The sequence below is a fragment of the Rhinatrema bivittatum genome, chromosome 2 (genome assembly GCF_901001135.1).
Source record: "Rhinatrema bivittatum chromosome 2, aRhiBiv1.1, whole genome shotgun sequence".
Classification (NCBI taxonomy): domain Eukaryota; kingdom Metazoa; phylum Chordata; class Amphibia; order Gymnophiona; family Rhinatrematidae; genus Rhinatrema; species Rhinatrema bivittatum.
In genome coordinates, this window is record NC_042616.1 from 348,244,116 (window position 1) to 348,268,071 (window position 23,956).

The following is a 23,956-nucleotide window of genomic DNA, read 5'->3' on the forward strand; positions in this document are numbered from 1 at the left end:
AGGCTCCCCTTAAACCCTCACATGAAGCAAAAGTGTTTTGCCAAACGTTACAAAATACTAATAGGCCCCTAAATGAGGCAGTTGTAATCTAATAGTTTTTGTACTAGATGAAACTATTTTGCAAAGGTTAGATGTTCTATCAGAGATAATAAAAGAACCAGTTTGACTCCTGCACAAGTTTGATGTTTCCTAATTCAAGCATTCTAATTCTTGTCCTGCTTGAAACCTTAACAGAAATGCTGGTGTGTCATAGTGCCTAAGCCCTTTGTGAGAACCTGAGAGCATTATTAGAGCCCTGTGGAATGATTTGGCATTGGGTGAAGGAGCCGTGGAATGGGGATAGTGGATCAAGCTAAGTGGGGACTGTAGTGTGCATATCTGCTGTATTTATAGACTCTTACAGCTTTGTTATAGGAAAGTCAGAGGACGGCTGTGATTATAGTTCATACTACTTTTGGTCACATTGTCAGCAAGAGAGAATAGCTGCACCCTGTTTTTTTCTCAGCTTCTTATCTGAGCAGCCAGGGAAGATTAACTTCAGCTGATGGGCAAGTGTGTCTGGTGAGTGAGAACAGTCTGCCTGCATGCACTAACTGCTTTAAGGTTTCTTTTGACTTTTGTTCATATTCTTTTATTATTATCATCATCATTATTATTTTGAAACAGTGGGTGAGCAGGACATGATATAACATAGGATCTTGGCAGTAATAACATTGATAGCCATATTTGGCCTCAGATCTGTGCTCTTCTTAGAATGTAGAATTCATTCATGCTCAGCATTCTTTCCCTCTTCCTTCTCCCCACCCCCATCACCAACCTCATACATGCAATATTCCCATCTTTAATTGCTAAACAACATTACTAGCTTGAAATTTAGAAAATAAATGCCAAGATGAAGGCTATTTAGGATAGTGGGAATGCAAGCCCCTGATGATGACAAATGTCAAAGTAGTAGCCTTTCCGTACTGTGCCCTCCTGGGAGGTCGGACACATGGGTGTGCACAGACTCTTCACACCTATCATGGTTTATGTTGATCTGAGCACAACTTTTCAGTATGGCACTGAATGCAGCTAAGATCTCACCATCCTATTCCACAATTTAAAAGGTGACTGCCACTAACAATATTATGCCTAATTTTGTAGAAATTCATGTTGTGATATACATTTAAAGACACAGTAAAGGAAAATTTGGTACTTGGAATGGCATTTCAATCCCTTCCAATGCAGAATGAGATCTCTTTTCATCTCTTTAGTTTACCGCTTTTAAGCAACATGTGAATATCATTAGTCACAAGGTTCTTCTACCTTTTAGTGTCATAAAATCCTTCCTAGTTATAATAAAATGTAAAATGGTATTTATACCAAATATTTAAAAACAAATGTTAAACTGAGTAAACATTCTGGGCTCAATATTCAAAATTTATTATTATTATTATTTTTTAACATAAAACATCAAATAAATTATTTGACCTAGCAAGATAAGACTTATCCATCTAACTTAAATGGGATATTTATTTTATATATTTATTTATATTTGTGTACAAATTGCTACTTAACCGGTTAAGTTAAATCCGGCTAAGTTAGATTTGCTCTACTGCAGGTCTGACTTATCTGGTTAACTGAAATGAATAAGTCAGAATATCTGGAGAAGTAGCCCCACCCCATCTACCCATTACCCACCCCCAAGATATCCAGCTATCTAGTTAGCTGGATAAATACTTATCCGGCTAAGTGGTGGCCACTGAACATAGCTGGATATTCAGCAGCCACCACTTAGGGCCTCTTTTTCTAAAGCTATCGTGATAGCTTGCGAAGGTAGCACACGCCTGCGCTACCTAAATCGGGGCGGAGTCAGCCCCGGAAGAGGAGGAGTCGGGGCGTCACCGGGGCCGACTCCACGAAGACGCCACGGACGATGAAAAGGTAGGTGCCTTTTCGCGTCCTATTTCGCGTCCAATAGCTACACCTTCTATGGTGGCGCTATTGGGTGCAAAACCAGCAGCGATTGCACCGCGGAAGTGCGATCGCTGCCAGCTAGCGCAGGACCGCTCCCCCCCCCCCCCCCCGCCCCGTGTCGACTCCCCATTAGCGCGATTTTCTAAAATATCGCAGGCCTACGATACTTTAAAAAATGAGGCCTTTAGCTGGATAAGTTGAACAGGGATCTGCTGGGGTCTTTTACTTTGGGGCTTGAGGGGCTCTCAGATGAGTGGCATGGCCCCTTTAAGGCTGCACGCTGCTTCACGTGAAGCCCTGCTCTCTGTCTCCGTTGGGCTACCAAAAAATATAATTGAACCTCTTTGAAGTAGTTGGGGGCATTTGCAAAAATGGGCCTGCAAAGCCTTTTTTATGCAACCATTTTCGCAAATTCCCCCCACCCTCCAGTGAGCAGCTTTGCATGATTTTGCATCATAGCAGCTCATTAGGGGGGATTTAAATACATTTTTGTGCAGTTTATAAAATACTAGGATAAATCTCTGTATTTTCACATGCAAATCCAAAAACCCAAATAGGTTTGAAAGTTATCATCACTGTGAGTAGATAACAAAATAGCCAATAAGTTTTAGTACTGGCAAATGTAAAGCCATGCACAAGCGTAACTAAAAACCATCCAGATTTCTCATACAAAATTATGGGCTTTAGTTTGCCTAGTAACACAGAGATCTTACAGATACTTCACTAAAAACATCAACCAATTTATAGCAGTAGTCAAAAGGGTCAATAGAATGCTGGAAATTATTAAGGAAGAATTTACAAACAGAAATTAACAGGCCATTATACATCTCCATGGTGCACCTACATTTTGAATATTGTGTGCATTTCTGGTTACCCATGTCAAAAAGGGCAAGGTACATCTAGAAAAGATTAAGGAATTATATGCTTCCAGTCGTTTTAGTCATTTCATGCCTTTTTTTCCATCATGTTTTCTTTTGGTTCCATTTGTTTTGATACTTTTTGCACATAAATTAGTGATTTTGATGTATCTATCTATTAACCTCATGGACTCTGCCCAGCATAGTCAGCTCTATACCCTTTCCCTGTTTTAGCCTCCTTTTTACTCAGTTACATGTAAGGGCCCTGCCCATAAGTTACTCTGTTTTGCAAAGTTATATGTAAGGGTTTCCGCCCAATTGTTACTGTTTCACTGTAAACCGATGCGATGTGTAAAAAAATAAATAAATTTTAAAGCCAAACATCAGAACTGCCAAGGGTCCCTCAAGCTCAGAATTTTAGCAGTGGCCAATCCAGATCATGAGTACCTGGCAAGATCACAGATAATAGATAGAGTCCATTCTAATTATGCCCAGAGATAAGCAGTGGTTAATGACATATTCCAATAATGAATTCCAGAGCTTAATTGTGTGTTGTGTGGAAAAATATTTTCCTCAAATTGTTTTAAAATTGCTACTTGCTACCTTCATAGAGTTTATTTTTTGAACGAGTAAACAACTGACTTGTATTTACCTATTCTTCTTCACTTATGATTTTATAGACTATCATATCTCCTCTCAGCCATTTCTTCTCCAAGCTGAAGAGCCCTAAACTTCTTAGCTTTTCCTTGTAGGAAGCTGTTCCTTCCCCTTTATCATTTCAGTCATCCTTCTCTGTATCTGTTCTGGTTCCACTTTTTTTTTTTTTTTTAAGAAGTGGTGACCAGAATTGTATACAGTGTAGGGGTGTGCATTTGTTTTCGCCGTATTGGCGATCCGCAACGTATACTGCACTATTCATAGTATTCGTGGGGAAGCGAAACGTATCGCGATTCCCCACGAATACATGAATATTCGCCGAATTATACGGTCACCTAAATAAAAATTTAAACAACCCCCCACCCTCCTGAACCCCCCCCAAGACTTACCAAAACTCCCTGGTGGTCCAGCGGGGGGTCCAGGACCCATCCCCTGCACTCTCACACCCTCGGTGCCGGTTTCATCATGGCGCCGATAGCCTTTGTCACAGGGGCTACCGGTGCCATTGGTCAGCCCCTGTCACATGGTCATCGGCGCCATCTTGTGCTCCTACCATTTGACAGGGGCTGACCAATGGCTCCGGTAGCCCCTGTGACACAGGCTATCGGCGCCATTTTGAGTACTGGCATTGGACGGCCGGCATGCAGGAGGTCGCTCCCGAACCCCCACTGGACTTTTGGCAAGTCTTGTGGGGGTCAGGAGGCCCTCCCAAGCTGGCCAAAAGTCCCTGGGGATCCAACGGGGGTCCCGGAGCGACCTCCTGCACGCCGGCCGTTCGATGCCAGTACTCAAAATGGCGCCGATAGCCTGTGCCCATACTATGTCACAGGGGCTACCGGTGCCATTGGTCAGCCCCTGTCACATGGTAGGAGCAAAAGATGGCGCCGATGACCATGTGACAGGGGCTGACCAATGGCACCGGTAGCCCCTGTGACAAAGGCTATCGGCGCCATGATGAAACCGGCACCGAGGGTGTGAGAGTGCAGGGGATGGGTCCCGGACCCCCCGCTGGACCACCAGGGAGTTTTGGTAAGTCTTGGGGGGGTTAGGAGGGTGGGGGGTTGTAGTTAATTTTAATTTTAGCTGGGACACGAATAGAAATAGCCGCATTAACGCATCGGGGTGCCATACGGCCGAATGCAACGTATCTGCTCCCCGACGAATCCGAATCACGAATGCAATGTATGGCGTCCCTCTACACATCCCTAATACAGTGCTTTAGGTGCAGTTGTACCTTGAAGCAATACAGAGGTATTATGATATTCTCCATTTCTTTTCTAATAATTCCTAGTATTCTCTTTGCTTTTTTGACCAGCCTTGCCGACATGAATTTTAAAAGCCCGGCGTGCTCCAAACCTGGAGACATGCGCACAAGGTGGGCTAGTGTGTGCCAAGCAGATTTTAAAAGCTGCCTGATATGTGTGTACGTGCGGCTACACGCACAAATGAAAAGTTCAAAAAAGGGGCGGGGAGTTAGTGTGGTCTGGGCGGGGCATGGGCATTCCTATATTTTAATTTGAAATTAGCATGAAAATACGCTCACAGACGTGCACCGGGATCCCCTTCTATGTAACTTTACATCTGTTATGGATGACGTATAAGTTATAAAACAAAGATAAATAGACAGGTCGGCGAGTTTTAAGGGTCGGGGCTAACAGGGGAGAAGGGAGGCTATTAAACTAGGGCGGTTTGGAAGTCCTGTTCCTTATTTGGGTGAACTGGGAAAACCGGTAATGGTGTCGGTGCTCATATCTTTTAAAATCCCCCTACTTACAAGGTAGAAGCGGCATTTGTGCGCATAGTTGCGCATCCACTTAAAATTGTGTGCACATATACGCTCAGTCAAACTGTTTTATAACATGCACTCATATACGCACATATGTTGTAAAATGGCTGCATCCCTAGGTGAAGGCCAATGAATGCATGCGCCTATTTAAAAGTTACCATCTGGGGGGGGCGCTCTCACTGTGGAGCTAGATGGCCGCATGACTTCGAGTTCCTGCCTTCCCCGAGCCTTGCAATAGCCGCAAAAGTGTCTTAAAACTTTCAAAACAGCATTTAAACCTCACCAGATTGTTAGTGAACCTCCCGAGATGGCCCAGAATCAAAAAGGGCCGGATTTTAAACACTTTGCGTTTACAAAAAACGCTGGCCTCGATGACGGGCCTAACAGCATTCCTGAAACTTCGGACTCCAGTGATCAGGTACCCAAGGGGGAGAGCGAGCGGGGGGAATCGCGGCGCAGACCTCAGATTTCCCACAAGAGCCGAATTCAGGTGGTGGTTCGCGGACCTTAGAAAAGAAATCAAAGATAACAAACAGGAACTTTTAACAGCCATAGAGCAAATAAAAGAAGAAATGGCTGAGATAGGGAGACGCGTGGACGAATGCAATATGCGCTTAGATGCTTTACAAAAATCAGCCTCACAAGCTGCTCGAGACTCAGAAGATATTACAGCCAAATTAGAAGACTTGGAAAACCGCAGTTGGCGCAATAATTTAAGGTTTAGGGGCATTCCCGAAATAGAGGCTTATACAAACTGCGGAAAAACCATTCAGAGAATCTGTACTTTTCTGTTGCAACATGATAATACTAATGAAGACTGTACATCAGTCTCATCCATAGAGCTGGAACGTGCTCACAGATATCTGGGCCCCAGGAACAACGGCAAACCTAGAGATGTCATAGTATGTTTTGCTAGATACACTGTGAAAGAAAGACTATATCAAATTGCACGGAAACAATCCACGTGGGAATGAGAGAATCATTCCATCCAGATAATCACGGATCTCTCTCTCCTGACTTTAAAAAAGAGAATGGAATTCAAGGAGATTACTACGGTGCTAAGAAGAGAGGGCCTCAGATATCGCTGGTTATTCCCTTTGGGCATTGCCATTACTATCGATGGCACATCAAAGGCTAAGAATGTGGAAGAAGCAGTGGCCATTTTAAAAGATGCAGGACATCAAGTGAAGCTAGAGGTTTCTGGAAAGACCTCCTCAAATGCTCCGGTGGACACCCCAAGATGTCAGAGGGTTCGCAACGGAGATAAAATGCTCCTCAGGAATTCTGGAGCCAGCATCTCTGATCAAGACACAGGAAAAGGATGCACATTGCTGGTTTGTTACTGGCCACAGGTTCCTTTATTGTGTGGACTGCAGATGGTCCTATGTTGCATAGGCCGCCGGCTCGCGCAAAGCCCCGGGATGCATGTAAGTCCCAGGGTTTGCTTGGCGGGCATGTCAGGGGGGCATGTCGGGGGCGGCACAGCATTCGGAGGCGTTCTGGGTGTGGGGCCGTGGTGTCGGCCTGGGGGCGTGGCCAGGGCTCCGAACCAGCCCCCGGGCCGGGGAATGGCGCGCTGGCAGCCTGCCGGCGTGCGCAAATTACGCCTGCCTCAGGCAAGCGTAACTTTCTTAACAAAGGTGGGGGGGGGGGGATTTAGTTAGGGCTGGGGGGTGTGTTGGGGAGGGGAAGGTGGAGGGGGCCAGAAAAAAGTTCCCTCCGAGGCCGCTCCGATTTCGGAGCGGCCTCGGAGGGAACAGAGGCAGGCTGCTCGGCTCTGCACGCACAGGTTGCACAATTGTGTCCCCCCATGCGCTCGCCGACCCTGGATTTTATAACATGTGCGCTGCAGCGCGTGCATGTTATAAAATTGGGCGTAGATTTGTTCGCGCCAGGTTGCACGAACAAATCTACGCCTGCGCATAACTTTAAAAATCTACCCCTATATGTTTAAGAGAGGGCTGGTTTCGGGGGGGGAGGGGCAGGTTCCGTGTATGATCATGCCCTCCATAGCCTGCACAGAGATGCCAAAGGCAAGGATCTGTTGGGCTCAACGGGATTTTAGAGAACGGGAAAGGAAGAGGGGGGGGGAACTGGGGGCTTATTACAAAATTTGAGTATGCAGGGCAATGTGATATGTAGTGTCTTAAAACAAGATACGGGTAGTAGGGAGATATGTACTAAGGGAAACCTGAATGAGGGATGGGATAAATGTGTGATGTGTCTTGGAGGGGCGGCTTGGCTGTGTGTTGTGGAGAGATGCTTAGGGGGCGATATGACCATTACCATGATGTCTCTTAAATTATGGTCTCTTAATGTGAAGGGCCTGAATAGACCCCAGAAGAAGCAAATTTTTAGGAACAAAGCTCAATGCTCGAGGGCAGATATACTATTCCTCCAGGAAACGCATTTGAAAAAGAGGTATGAACGTGTGCTATTGTGGCCTCTATATCCACATCAGTTCCATGCGGTGGCTTCCAAGATGGCGAGATATGCGGGTGTAAGTATTCTCTTACACAAAGACATACAAGGTACGATTCTCAAAACTATAGCAGACCCTAAGGGGCGGGGTATTTGTGTTATGTTTTGTAAGGTTTGGGTAGACCCTTTGACACTGTGGCAGCTGACCACGCCCACAGGGGAAGTCCCGTGAGAGGCCACAGGTCAGGCTCAGCTCTGGACACACAAACACAGATTATATCTTTATTTAGACAGTTTGTGAAGCCACCAGAGGTGGCGGTAGTGAGTAGAAGATGGAGCCCGGCTGGGCTAGTATTCCTCAGTGCACGGGAACAGCGGTTCCTCCAGTAGCAGTGCTATAGTGAAAAGAACTGAGAGAATGAGTACAATAAGACATTCACAGTGTCCCCAGTATGGAGAAGCCCCAAGATAGGGAGAGCTGGCCCTTGAGGAGCGAGTACCAGATCCCTGGGAGCAGAGACTCGTTGGCAAGTACTCATGCAGCAGTTCCACATAGGAGATGGCACTGGCGCTGGAATGGAGGCAGGCCCTCGAGGAGCGAGTACCTGGTTCCAGAGAAACAGCTCTGAGGAGGAGATGGTAGTACTCACAAATGGTGTCTGTAGCGAATTCTTCCAAGTAGAAGAGGATAGGGGTGTGCATTCGTTTTCGCCGTATTGGCGATCCGCAACGTATATTACACTATTTGTAGTATTCGTGGGGGAAGCGAAACGTATCGCGATTCCCCACGAATACACGAATCTTCCCTGAATTATACGGCCGCCTAAATAAAAATTTAAACAAACCCCCCACCCTCCTGAACCCCCCCAAGACTTACCAAAACTCCCTGGTGGTCCAGCGGGGAGTCCAGAACCCATCCCCTGCACTCTCACACCCTCGGTACCGATTTCATCATGGCGCCGATAGCCTTTGTCACAGAGGCTACCAGTGCTATTGGTCAGCCCCTGTCACATGGCCATCGGCGCCATCTTGTGCTCCTACCATGTGACGGAGCTGACCAATGGCACCGGTAGCCCCTGTGACATAGTATGGGCAAAGGCTATCGGCGCCATTTTGAGTACTGGCATCGGACGGCCGGCGTGCAGGAGGTCGCTCCGGGACCCCCGTTGGACCCCCAGGGACTTTTGGCCAGCTTGGGCTGGCCTCCTGACCCCCACAAGACTTGCCAAAAGTCCAGCGGGGGTCCAGGAGTGACCTCCTGCACACCGGCCATCCGATGCCAGTACTCAAAATGGCGCCGATCGCCTTTGCCCTCACTATGTCACAGGGGCCGACCGTCGGGAGTACGGTAATATATAATAGATCCGAGGGTACAGAAATATATACAAGAGTATATAACCAATTACCAATCCACAATAGGTCATTGCCTCCTATCCCATGACTTTTTATTCCTGAGGAGTCTCTCATAAGGGGCTTTGTCAAATGCCTTCTGAAAATCTAGGTACACTGTATCTACTGACATACCATTATCTACATGTTTATTAACCCCTTCAAAAAATGTAGCAGATTGGTGAGGCAAGAAGATTTCTCTTGGGTAAATGCATATTGGCTATGTCCCATTACACCATGTCTGTCTATATATTCTGTAATTTTATTCTTTGGAATATTTGGTACAATTTTTCCTAGCATTAACAGCAGGCTCACTGGTCCATAGTTTCACGAATCATCTTGGATCCCTTTTTAAAGATTGGTGTTATATTGGTTATCCTCCAATACTCAGTTTATTGTTTATATGCCAATTTATTGGTTATCCTCCAATACTCAGTTTATTGTTTATATGCCACCGTACCTGGGAAACTGTAAATTGCTGCTGTAAATTACCATTGTACCTGTAAATAGTTACCCCATTTCTGTATTAGTTGCAAGTTCTTGTATACATAGTTATTGTTCCCTGCAAAGGCATTGCCAGAAAGTTGAGTTACTTGTAAACCGATACGATGTGCAAACGGTTGTCGATATATAAAAAGTTCTAAATAAATAAAATAAATAAATATTCAAGCACAATAGATGATTTTAATGATAGGTTACAAATTACTAATAATTGGTTTGCAATTTAATTTTTAAGTTTTTTCAGAACATAGTGAACTCTAGTTTGTCAGTTTTTCCTATTACATCTGTCAGGTTTTCCATGAATTGTTTAAGTTGCTCTGAATCATCAGGATTAAATGCTATTTCCAGCATGGAAATGATCTAATTTAGTCTTCTGCTGTGATCTTGTCTTCCCTAAGTGCCCCTTAATCCCTCCATCATTTAACAATTCAAGTGTCTCCTTCATAGGCTTCCTGCTTTGGATGCATTTGAAATTATTTTTATTATGAGTTTTTACCTCTCTGACAAGCTTCTTTTCAAATTCTTTTTTTTGCCTGCTGTTATGGTTATTAATGTTTGGGTGGATCCTTGGACACTGTGGCAGCTGACCACGCCCACGGGGTCAATCCCGTGAGGGCCCACAGTGTCAGGCTAGACTCTGGACACACAAACACAGATTTGAATCTTTTATTAAACAGTCTTGGAAACCACCAGAGGTGGCAGTAGTGTGTAGTAGATGTTGAGCCCGGCTGGGCAGGTCTCCCACAGAACGCTAGAACAGCGAATCCTCTGCTTGGCTGCGCTGTAGTGGAAAGAGACTGAGAGTTATGAGTACAGAGTAAGAAGCATTCAGTCTCAGGTAGAATTAGGAGAAGCTCCGAGACAGGGAGAGCAGGCTCTCGAGGAGCGAGTACCTGCTCCCTTAGAGCAGAGAGACTCAGTTGTATTGTACTCATGTAGCAATAACAGAGATTCCACTAGACGAGAGGTCTGGCACCAGAACAGAGGGCAGGCCCTCGATGAGTACCTGGTTCCAGTGAAGCAGTACTGTGGAATAGATGGTAGTTGTACTCACGGAAACTGTTAGTGAAGTCCTCCAAGTAGAAAGGTTTGAAGATGCAGGCAGTGACTCAGGGAACATGGGCCCTCGAGGAGCGAGTACCGGTTTCCTGATAGCACCTGAAAGAAGCAGAAGAGGCCCCCGAGGAGCGGGTACCCCGTTAGCAACCCCGAAGGGTGTAAGAGTTCCAGATAACGCTGGAGTGGCAGAGCAGCTTCAGAACGGAAAGCGAATCCCATCCGTAGAGTTACCGTTGCTAACTCGATGAGCTAGCAAATACTGTAGGCTTAAATATCCGGGCAGCGTGACATCATTTCAGGGGGATGCCCCTGAGGTTTGCGCCAACGTGAAAATAAAGATGAGGGCGGCGTGCGCGCGTGCCCTAAGGTACTTTGGAGGAGGATGGCAGGAGGCAGCGGCAAATAGACGCTGCAGCAGCCAGTAGTCTGAGGTGAGCGGGAGGAGCCGCAAGTAGTGAGAGGTAGGCGGGACGAAGCCGTCAAAGACCGACGGTCGCAACACCTGCCTTATCAATGTTTGCATCTGAACTGCCAGTGCTTATACTTTTCTCTGTTTTCTTCATTTCAATACTCTTTACATTTTTTGAAAGACGATGTTTTTCTCTAATAGCTTCTTTCACCAGTGGTTTAGCTGTTTTTAATGTGTGGAATACATAAGGGCTAAGGCTTCTAAGATGATATTTTTAATGTAAATGCCTAATGTAAACTCTAAGGTCGATATTGAAAAGCTATTTAGATGGATAACTGAAACGTTATTCTTCTAAATGGCTACCCAGCTATACTGAGAGCCATATGCGGCTAAATTCTAGCCACATAACGATTATAGAGCTACAATTTAGCCGCATAGGTTGGGGGCATTCCGGGGGTGGGAGAGAGGCATTTTGGGAAGGCTCGGAATTAGCCACATAAGTTATGTGGCTAACTCTTAGCCACATAACTTAGCCACATAACAGAGTTAGCCACATAACAGAGTTAGCTGCTTTACTTATGCAGCTAACTCTGGTCGCACATAGGGTTGTCCTAAAGTTAGCTGCATAAACATATGCAGCTAACTTTAAGATAGCCAGGTATATTCAGTGGCGTGACTGCGCTGCTAATGTATCCTGCTGGTTAGATGAATTTGTTTGTGGCTAACTGGCTGAGCCACACAGCGGCTGAAAAAGGACCTCCTTTAATCTTGCAGCTGCACCTTTTAGTATTTTTTTATTTTCCTCATTTTATCATAGTTTCCTTTTTTGAAAGTTAAATGCTAGAACAGAAGTTTTCCTTTATGCCTCCCTCTAGTTATTAAGTCAAATTTGATCACTATTGCCAAGTGGCCCCACTATCTTCTTTCACCAAATCCTGCATTCCACTAAGGATTAGGTCTAAAATATAGTAGCTTGCATTGGTTCCTGGCCTGGCTGCTTCATGAACAATCATTTATTTCCTCTAGCAGCTTTACCAGCCTAGCTTGTTCTGATGTGATATTACCTCAGTCAGTATTTAGTCTGATTATGATGTGTTTTGATTTAAGAATGGTATATATTTTATTTGTATACTGCCTTGTACAGCTTGTTTGATTTTGGTGTTCTATAAAAACTTCAATAAATAAATAATAAAAATAAAAAAATATTGAGGTAATTGATATATCCATTATTACTGTGATGCCAAATTTGTTAGCATTTCATTATTTGTGCATTCTGGCCAGATGGACGGTAGAATAACTTCTCGGCTATACTCTTTCCCATCACACATGAAATTTCTATCCATAAAGATTCCACAGTCATTTAGTCTCCTGCAGGATCTTTTATTTTTTTTATAAGTATTTATTTATGAATTTTCCAATTTACAATAAAGTAAATAGCAATTCAATTTACATTATCCAATTTTTACATTGAATATTCTTTAGGAAAAACAGGTTCACATTATGCTTTATTCACAAAAACTCAACAGATGGGAGCCCTTTGAGCAATTTAGCAAAACAAATATATATAAAAAATGATTACTCTATATAACAGAAAAAACAGATATAATATTCTATTATCCAGTATTTAGATTAGGTATTATTCTCCTCACTTCGGTTCCTTCGTTCTTCCAGGAATTTCTCTAAGTGAGATGGATCAAAATAAACATATCTCACTCCATCTACCCGCATGACACATTTGCAGGGAAATCGTATCATCATCTGAGATGCTAATTATGTCTACCTCTTCATTCAGTGCTATATATTCTAACTCGCCCGTCTTATTTTTTTTAGACTTCCAGCATTGGCATACAGACATTTCAAGGTATGTTTTTTGTTTGTACTTACAACCTTCCTAGCAGTTGACAGGGATAATTGGGAATTTTCTGATTCAGTCTGCTCTTTACTTAAAGGCATCTGAGCTGCGTTTACTTTTATTGGAACCTTTGCATTCAGATGTTCTAACTTTCCTGTTTTGTTAGTATCTTTTGAAGATACCTCCCTCTGAACTTTGCATTGTTAAGCAATTGATGGTCTTCTCCCCATTATCTAGTTTTAAAACTTCTCTATCTTTTAAAACTTTTGCACCGACATCCTGGTTCCACCATGGTTAAGGTGGAGTCCATCCTTTCAGAATATGCTCCCTGTTCACCAAAATGTTGCCCAGTTCCCTGCACCATCTTTCATCGACACATTAACACTTCAGAGCTCTGCCTGTCTAAAGGTCCTGCAAGTGGAATGGGAAGCATTTCTGAGAATGCAACCCTGGAGGTTCTAGATTTCAGCTTTCTATCTAAAATACTAAATTTGGCTTCTAGAACCTCTCTCCCACATTTTCCTATGTCATTGGTACCCACAGGTACCAGGAGAGCTGGCTGCTCCCCAGCAATATCTAAAATCCTATCTACGTGATACGTGATACCTGATAGCTGTAAAGTCAGACTTTATGTGCATAAGTACAATTTTATGTACATACAGATGTTTTGCGAGTAGCAAACAAAACCAAGAAAATGACTGCACATCCCTGGAAAAGACATAGAAAAGGGCAACTCAGATGATTAGGGGGTAGGTATGAAGAAAGCATTTGAATAGGACTCTACCACTTAGTAAAAAAAGATGACCGAGGGGAAGAGGTAAAAGAAGTTTATGAAATTAGACAAGGTATGGTAAATGTAAAAAAGGAGCTGTTACCTAACATGTCTTGTTCTATAAGAACTGGTGGGGTGGGGGGGGGAGGAACTGAGTAAACAGACAGGCAGCAAGTGTAAAACAGCAAGTGCTTCTACATGCATCAGAAGGCAAACCTGCGAAACAAAATACTATAGAACATTATGGAGACAAATAGTATAACCTAGTTCAAAAATTTGTGACAGGATGATCATTCATTGGCTATTTAACATAACAGTCAAGGAGGATATCACTTCTGGTTCATTGCATCCATAAGTTATGACTGCAAGGAACTAAAAGGGCACAGCAATAGCTAGACAATGCTCCACATACCCTGTTTCATATGCACTTCCTCTAAGCACTTGCTGCTTACTACTATCAGATTCATGATTATTGGGCTAGATGGGCCTTTATTCTGACCTGGTTTGGCAAATCCTGTGTTTTTATGAGATACTGTAGTTAGAGTATACATACTGGTGGGATACAGTGGATATGTGAAAAATATATCTGTTTCTCTATATATACTCTAATGATAAATTATCTGATAACTGTAAATTAACTCTTATATAGTCTGTATATCTTTATGCTTGATATTTTAAAAGGGAGTTTTCAAAAGGTTTAATCATTTAAAATAAGAGTTAATGGATTAAATCACTGTTTTGGAAAATTTCGTATCTAATCTGTTAAATTTCACATCTAACCCGCAAACGCACATGGCACATTAACATAACCTGTCTAAAATGGGTAAGTTGAGGAAAGAAGTTACCCAGAGGGAGGATAACTTTTAAACCTGTTCGCAATTCTGCATTTGTATGTGTAGGTGGATGCACAGAGATTTAGCCTAGTATCTCATGAACTGTGCAGCGAGTTGCTGCACAGTTTATGAAATACTAGGATAAATCTCCACCACTGTTCTCTCTGAGCTGTGCACATATGCGTGTGCACACAGGTTGTGAACACTGCACACAGAAAAACAGGGATGGTAACTTTCCAACCAGCGCGCATGCGCACACACAAATCAGCCCATGTCCAGGTGCGCGGTTATTCTATAACCTACGCACGCATATTATAAAATAGCCTGGCCTTGCACATTTGTGCCAAATTTTAAGTGGGTGCACACATGTGCATGCAAATCTACTGTGTAAATCGGAGAATTTTGAAAGGGGCATGTGCTGAATCCATTCCCAGTTTTACCATTTCATTCCCAGTTCACCCAGTTAAGAGAGAGGTCCTCCAACCTCCCTCCCCCCGATTTGATAGCCTTTAATTGCCCCCCCCAGTTAGCCCCACCCCTTAAAACCCTGCAGATCTGCCTAGAACACCGGGTGCCTGCGCACAGGGATGCCACACACCATCACCACCGGACTCCCTGAAATAACTAACAGTGATGATAAAGACAGAAAGAAAGAAAAAAAGGTGAAAGAATCCATCTGGAACTGAGAGGGGAGGGGCGGTGTGTGATCCTTGATTGGGAGACCCGCCCCCTCTGATTCACTGAGGACTGTGACGGACGTTAAACGGCGCCAGAACACCAAGCGTCGCGCGCTGAAGGGGCACGACAAAGGGGCACTCCCCTTTGTGCATCCCTTCATGCATCCCGTAGTGTTAGCCATTCCCCATGTTCTTTTATATCCCTTGTTAACAATCCCCATATTTAAATGTTTAATGTATTTGACAAAGGTAACGCATAAGTTCCTGCAAATTTTGTTTAAATGTAAACCGATGTGATATGTAAAATCGAACACCGGTATATAAAAGTAGATAAATAAATAAAATAAATAAATAGTTTTCTTTAAATTTAATTTACATGGCATCTTTAGCAGAAGTAAAGTTACTCAGAAGGGATCCCCGGTGCGCACCGGATCGTGTCAGTATGCACACATCTTAGGTTTATTCCCCGAAATGCCTATAACCCACCCAGACCTCACCCATGCCCCAACCATTTTTGAAAACTTTTGAGATGTGCGCGCTGCAGTAGGTACCTGCATATCTTGGCGGCTTGTAAAATTCGCTCGGCGCACACGTATTCAATTTCTTCGCGCATCCCCTAATTAATGCGTGTGTCGGGCTTCTAATAGTGTACATAAGAATTCTTGATGATATTTGCATTGTACTGGCTCATAGTTCACAAATTTGAATTCAGCTTATAAAATATTGCACAAAAGACATTTTTTGTTCACAGATAGCCTTTCAAAAATTAGAAGAAACATTGGCATCCACTAACACATGCAAAGACATTCAGTTGCTGCACAATTTATAAAATACTCGGTAGTTCTGCTCTGAGAGTATGCACATAAAGGTGAATTTTAAAAGCCCAATGCATGTTGAAATTAGGGGATGCACGAATATGTAAGACCAGTGCTCACAGAGCGGATTTTTAAAAGCCATCTGGAGACGCGTGTACTTGCCACTGCTTGCATGAATGAAAAGTTCAAAAAAGGAGTGGGATGTGAGTGTGGTCTGGGCTGGGCATGGGCATTCCTGGATTTAAACTTGAAATTAGCGTGTAAATACAGATGTGCACTGGCGCGTGTTAGGGTCCCTTGCCACATAACTTTACTTCAGCTATGAATGTATAGTAAAATAAAAAAATGTAGGCAGATCAGCGAGGTTGGGGCTAACAAGGGGGAAGGGAGTCCTATCTCTTAACTGGGTGAACTGGGAATAAAATGGGAGAATGACCAATGGCATCGGAGCGCGCATCTTTTAAAATCATCCCACTTATGCGGTAGAACTTAAAATTTTATGCACATGTTCGCACAGGCTATTTTATAACTTGCACACGTATGTTATAAAATGGCCGTGTCCCTGGATGCAGGCCGACGAATGTGACATGTGCGTCCATGCACCAGTTTAAACGTTACTGTCTTAAAAGTGAATTTTAAAATTCCGATGTGTGCCAAAATTAGGGGATGCTCAAATATGTTGGGCTGGCGCGCACTGAGCGGATTTTGAAAGCTGGCCGGAAACCAGCGCCCTTGCTGCGGTGCGCACAAATAGGCAGAGCAGAGGGGTTTTAAAGGTAGGGGCTAACAGGGGGAAGGGAACTATTAAACTAGGAGGTTTGGAAGTCCTATCCCTTTACTAGGCGAACTGGGAATGAATGGAAAATGGCCAATGGCATCGGCGTACGTGGCTTTTAAGATTCCCCCACTTATGAGGTAGACGTGGCATTTGCGTTCACAGGTGCACGTCCACTTAAAATTGCGAGCACATGAGCATGTAGTCAGACTATTTATAACGTGCGCGCATGTGCACGTGTATGTAATAAAATGTGTTCCTGGGCACGGGCTGACAAACGCGCACACGTGTACCAGCACGCCACTATGAAATTTACAGTCATATGTTTCATGACTATTTTCAATGCAATGAAAGCACTTTCTCTACCAATTTTATAAACATACATGTGTATATTCTATGCTTTAACAAAATTATATGTACGCGTAAAACCTGATTTCTAAAATATACGCACGTTTGCCTATACCTCCCTCGGTTCACCCAGTCCATCTCCAGTTCAGATAGACTCTCTAGCACTTCATCCTGAACCCCCACCAATTTCATATAGATCTCTTACCCAAAAACTGCAGACAATAGACAAGGCCAATATCAATTGTTGTAGTCAATTAGCAGATATAAGATTGCATGAATAAATTAGATAATTTAACGTGTTTATAAGCCTAACATGCGCATTACTTACGGGATGCACGAATATGTCGGGCTCATGTGCCGAGTGGATTTTAAAAGCTCCTGAGATACACACACATCTCAGTAGTTTTCCATAAGGCGAGAGGCATAGGTGTAGTCTGGGTGGGGCAAGCGCCTTTCGGGATTTGAACCTGAAATGTTTGCATAAATACCTGTGCGATCCAGCATGTGCTGAGGCCCCCTGCCACATAACTTTATTACTGCTATGGATGATGTGTAGTTAAAAAATAAAGAAAAATAGGCAAATTGTGGGGTTTTAAGTGTCAGGAATAAATGGGGGTAGTGAAGGCTATTAAATTAGGGGATTTGGAAGACCTGTTTCTTAATTGGGTGAAGTGGGAACGAACTGGTAAAACTGGGAATAGTGTCAGTGCATGCCCCTTTTAAAATCCCCCGATTTACGTACTAGAAGCAGCATTTGCACGTCCATGGGCCCGCCAAGTTAAAATGTGATGCACATGTGTGCGTGGCCAGGCTATTTTATAATTTGCGAGCATACATGCACGCAAGTTATAAAATAATTGCGGCCCTGGGCCATTTATGTGTGCTCACAGACCGGTTTGAAAGTTACCATCCCAATATTTGAATATCTCTTTTAAAAATGCAACTTCCACATGCACCACTTGCCCTCACCCTGGAACACCCCTAGACTGCCCATTTTTTGCATTGGTAAATGTGCATGCAAAACCGAAAATACATGCATGTATGCTTTTGGTGTTTAGAAATTAGCATATATGTGAATACAGGCTACTTACATATTTTACAAATTTTGACTGGCTAGATTTGGGATTATTTTCAGCTGCAAAACTAGCCTGTTAGCTTTTGCTGAAAATATGTGTAAAAATACATTTTAAAATGTAACCAGTTAGCTTTGTTGCTCAGTGGCTCTTTGAAAATTGACCTGTTATTTTTCAAATCCAGAATCTAAGATTTCTCTTTTATCAATTCAGTTTTTCAGTGTGTGAATTGGAGTGCGCTGCCTCTCTGGTCATGGAAGTTTCTGCTGCCAGTGGCCAAGACTTGTTTTAAAAAGCGCAGCAGCTAGTAATCAAAATCATTAGTCCTGATGCTAACGTCCAAATGCATGCAACAATTAAAATGAATGTGAAGAAACACAGCATTTGCCGACTTGATTATTATTATTTAATGGAGAGAACGTTTCCCCAGTTTTAGCAAAACTCCACAAGTTACAATAAAAATAGAATTGTATTTAAATTTTTTTTCTTATAAAATGGACCCATAATATTTAAGGACAAAACCGATGAAATATAATCCACATCGGTCCTTGCGTTCTCAAAATGATAACCATCCACAGTTACCCAATTTGAAGAAGGTGAGATCAGCTAAGTCAGCCAAACAGTTTTTATCCCTGTGCCATTCCATGTATGTTATGCACATGAAATTTGTTTGTCTGAGGCCCTTCTTGTTTTTAGACAGAGGTTAACTTGGCTGTTTTATTCTCTTGGGGTGAAGTTCCTAGTCTTAAATTCTATGAATGGAATTATTTACAGAGGGTTCTGTTCAATTTGTGTTGGTTATAGGGAGTGAGAAGTTATATTAGTTTGTGATTTCTATATGTCTGATTGGGAATTTATTATGGTCAACATACAAGGTGATTAGCTAGAAATAATAGTTAAGCATCTATTACATTTTAATTTATATGTGAGAGAGGGATTATTGAGATGGTGATTTTATACTGTATTATTGCCATATGTGAGATCTTGCTATGTTACATAACTGATTTATTTTTTCACAAGTGTATTGTACTGTTGTTACTACAGTATTTGACATTTGTAAGCCATCTTGATTGTTTTCAGAAAGGTGGGTTATATATTGCAAATAAAATATTATTATTATATTAAAACTTTTAGAACAAACCAATGTTCCATGTTATATGCTGAGCACTGGTTTGAACAAGCATTTTTAGAATCAAAAACATTACCAAATGCCACTGAGCTTCTTGCAAGGCATTTTGACAGTCATGATAATGCTGTTGGCAGCTGTCATGAGGAAGCTTTTCTGTCACTGGAAGGTTGCTAGAGGGATGTCTGACTTCGGCGTACCTCATTTGCAAGAAGAGAAATGTGCCGTCATCCAGAAGCAAAAAAAAAAAAAATCTTTCCTGAAACATAATAAATAACCAACCGTAAAAACTGGCAGAACTGAAAGAACATCCAATTGCCATGAAGTGTGCATAGTAGTGACCAAATTAAAGTCTTTCATGGCAATTATCTAGCTTTTTGATCAACAGATTGCTGCTGATCTGCTAGTTTGGGCCCAACGCTATTATTATTTCAGTTTTTGTAAGATACCCTGGGCATTTTAGAAGAGTTTACAGATAAATCTCCCAGTCCTATAAATTCCAGTTGGATTTTTACCTATTCAACACAGTTACTATTTCATTTTAAATACCCATGAGTTCTGCTATAGTTCCTTAGTTGCACTTCTTTCTTCGTACTGCTAAATAGGGGCTCATTAAATTCTTCCGAATAATGAGCACTCAACCACATAAGAAAAGGCACTAGCTGCTGTAGCCCCTGGCAAGAATCATGCCTTTCCCCCGTATAGAGTGTACTGTCAATTATTTCTTTGCAGACAATTTTTAAACCAAAATTTAACAAGTGCTATACAGAAGATGCTTCCTATATATAAGAAGAATTTCAACCTCCTACATTAGCTGTAAGAGCTTTATTTTAATTCTTTTGAATGTAAGAGCATTAAAATAAATGGAGTACGCAGCCCAGAGACTGTATTTTTCTAGTTAGTAATATTCTGCATTTTCCAGACTATTGCATAACGAATTATTCTGTATGAAGTCTATTTGCAGGATGCTTTCAGTGCAATGGCTGATATTTTTATACAATTTATTACATGCACATTGTAGCAGGCACCTAAGAAAATGTACAGGCTATCAGATTGCATTGAGTGTTGAGCTATAGGCTTTCTTGAATAAAAAGTCTTCTGTATTTTTTTCTCTGACTTGAATCCTTGAGGACATAGGACATAAAAAATTTTTATTTTTAGAAGTTTCATGTTTGGGAATCAACCATTATTTGAAAAAGTCAGTTGCTTTAAATATGGGCCATAGCAGTAAATGTTCTGCAAGTAGAAGAATTGTACTTCAGTGTTCTTTAGCCTTTGTGATTTAAATTGTTTGGTAGCAGCAAATTGTGTGTGCTAATACATTGGTCATGTACATCGGTCTTCTAATTTCTCTAGTTTTCAAATCATTGCTCTAACCACTAGGCCATTTCTTCTCCTTGCTATTCAAACTTCTTTAATAATAATAAAAAAAAAAGTCAAAATTAAATTTGGCTTAAACATCAATATGAGCAGTGTTTGTCTTTCCGTGATAACGCTGCCAACCTTAAAAAAAAAAAAATAAAGAGAGCATAAACAGCAGAGCTATCAACTTCAAGCAGATGTTCAACATTTTAGTCATATGGACTAGACAGAAGGGAAGGTCAAAGTTCACACTGTGCAGCCCCCTCACCTCAAAACAGAACTCCCCCCCCCCCCCCCCAATGAGATATTCTAGGTTTAGATCTCGGCTCCAGGAATGAAATAGTAGTCGATGGACAGGTGTTGATTGATTTTTATTGTCTGGAATGATTGTAAGTGGAGAAGGTGCTAGAATTACAGTCGGACAGCAAAAGAGGGTTGAAAATAACATTCATATTTCACAGCTAAACTGTAACCTTCTGAACATAATATAGTTCAGCATAATCTTTTTGCTGTATCATGGAAGGAAGGCATACTCCCACTTCTGCTTACTCTTTCTTGCCTATATTATGTAATTACGTAGTTAAATTGGGTGGAAGGGCAACCAGATGTCAAAGAAATATAACTTTCATCTAACTGTCTAACAGCTATTTCTATGTGATAATCCAGAAGAAACCAAACTACCCCACTGTTAATCTGAGGACAGATCAGCAGTACAGTGATAAAAATTCTTTCCAGAGCCTAAATATGGCAATAAACCCTTTTCCTTGCAATGTAACTAGATTATCATAGCTACCAATTTCTCTGCTCTCAAATTATTTGTCCACATTTCTTTTGAAGCTATTTAATGCAGTAGATAATTAATGTCTGCATTGGCAATAAGGGATAGGAATGGATAAACAGCAGTCCACAGTGAAAATTGAATTACTTTCTGTAATAACAATCTGTTGCCCTAAACTAAATAAAAGTTGCAGGTACTTCTTTTGAGGAGGGGGCAGTAAATTATGCTTATTGCATTCATCTGTTAAAAATAGAAAAGTATAATAACAAGCAAGTTTAAAATGCAGAAAAAAATTATCTAAAATAATTTTAAAAAGGGGTTGTTTTCCTTATAGCATGAAGCAATTTTTATTCATGAAGAGTCTAGTAGTTAGAATTAAACAGTACCTGGTTTGGAGTTTATTTTCAAAGGTTTTGTCATCAACAAAGGAGAAACCCTTTCTAAAACTAGGGAAGGTAATTTTATAACAACCTGCATAAGTAACAATTGCTAAATCACAACGGGCCTGATTTTAAAAAGCATGTACATGCTTAAAATTGGGTTTTACACATGTAAATACATTTTACTTCAGTAAGTGGGCTTTTGAAAATTGCTACAATAAATGCCATTGAATTGTCCATAGGATTTACTCATGTAAGTGCACTTTAGTTGGGTAAATGGCTTTTGAAAATTGCTACAATAGTATGTTACATTTATGCACAGGGAGGGTAACTTTTAAACCCGCGTGCGGGCATCCATGGATGCGCCGATTTTATAGCATTGGCGCGTTGATGTGTGCATTTTATAAAATCCACTACCCGCACACACATGCGCACGTGAGTGCCAAAGAAGTGGACCGGGAGGGAACTTCCTAAAACTCCCTACCTATCCTGCTTCCCTTTACCTCTACTTAACATGATCCATAAAACCCTGCTAACTAACCTATTTGTTTTTTGTTTTATAGTTTACCTGCTCTCTGGAACAGTAGCAGATTGCGCGGGCCAGTCGACTGCCAGCGCGCACTTCAGCGGGACAGTGCTTAATGGCGCTGTCCAGGCCCACCCACGTCCCGCGCAGACCCTGCCCCCAGCCTGTCCCTTCTTCCCATTCCCATTCTTCTGCATGTACAGGGAGATATGCGCAGGGCCGCAGGCATTTGAAAATCCCTGTAGCATGTGTGCGGCACAGCCAGGGATGTATCTCCTGGTTTTCACACCCGCCGGGTTTTTAAAATTCACCTTTAGGGCCTGATTTTAAAAAGCATTTACACGAGTAGAACTGGATTTTACTTGAATAAATGTACTTTACTTGAGTAAGTGGGCTTTTGAAAATTGCTACAATATATATCATTGACTTGTCCATAGGATTTACTCGAGTAAGTGCACTTTATTCAAACGAATAGTGTTATAAAATAGCATGGGTGAGCTTATCTGTGTGCTCCGTTTTGCAACTGGGTGCGCTCAGCTGCGCATATCCAGGTATGAGCTGCACAAGTTGTTATCGGCTCTTGTCCATTCCATTACGGATTTCACCAGTTCATCTACCAGTTCACCCAGTCTACATTTAGGTCCTCAAAACCCCCTTGGAGTCTTTAGCCTGTACTCTCACCAGTTATTCAAGACCCCTTAAACCCCTCAGGGATGCCTGAATTTTGTTTTTTATTTATTAACTTACACCTGCTCCATAGCTGAAGTAAACGGGACTTGGAGGCGTGCCCAGGCACATAAATGCTTGCACGCACATCTCTTGGCCCCGCCCTGGAATGCCCATGCCTGACTTACACCAAGCCCCTTTTTTATCTAATGCAAGATATGCACACATTCCCCAAATTTATAATATCAGGTGGACACTTGCATTTGCTAAATGCTAAAATACACCTTTAAAACAATAGGGAGGCAATTTTTAAAGAGATTTCCATGAGTAAAAACAGTCTGCTGATATGGCCTTTTACACAATTGCCCACCCAATATGAGGGGAAAAGTATGGAAGTATTGCTGCTCACGCATAAGTTTTCACGGACTGACCAGAGGCATTCTTATTTTATTTATTTAAAATATTTTTTCCCACGATAATTTTGGCAGGCTCCTAAAAAAAAGTACTCTCTAACAAGTACATTTTCAAAGGAGTTAGACATGTAAATTTGTAGCAGTTTTCAAAAGCAATTTACCTATGTAGGTGCACATAACGTGCGAAAATCCTATTGACAATTCAATGGCCTATATTGTAGCAATTTTCAAAAGCCCACTTACATGGTAAAGGGCCTTTACCTATGGAAAACCCAATTGATATGTGTGTAAATCCTTTTGAAAATGACCCCCTCAGTGTACACTAAATCAGTAAGCACTAACATGAAATAAAAAGAATTCAAATAAACATAAATGAAACAAAATATTTTTACAAGCACATTCCTAATTTTTGATACTCTTCTAAATATCATTTTGTTACAGTTTACTTATAATTAAGTCTCCCAGTCCTGTAGCTGCTTAGGGCTATATTCTGTGGGTTAAAAATTCAGTTGTGATTCTGTTGTA

At 42.0% G+C, this 23,956-nt stretch overlaps 1 protein-coding gene across 13 annotated transcripts in view; it reads left to right on the plus strand.

Moving 5' to 3' along the window:
* The window catches only part of LOC115084679 (poly(rC)-binding protein 3-like), a 1,201,673-nt gene that overhangs the window by 741,874 nt on the left and 435,843 nt on the right, over positions 1 to 23,956 (plus strand). For 11 of the 13 annotated variants that reach the window (XM_029589869.1, XM_029589872.1, XM_029589868.1 and 8 more), the window contains one exon: positions 12,866 to 12,896. The exons of the other annotated variants lie outside the window; for them this stretch is intronic. The gene's annotated coding sequence lies outside the window, so the exon portion shown is untranslated. The remainder of the gene's footprint in view (positions 1 to 12,865; positions 12,897 to 23,956) is intronic. 13 annotated transcript variants of the gene reach the window in all.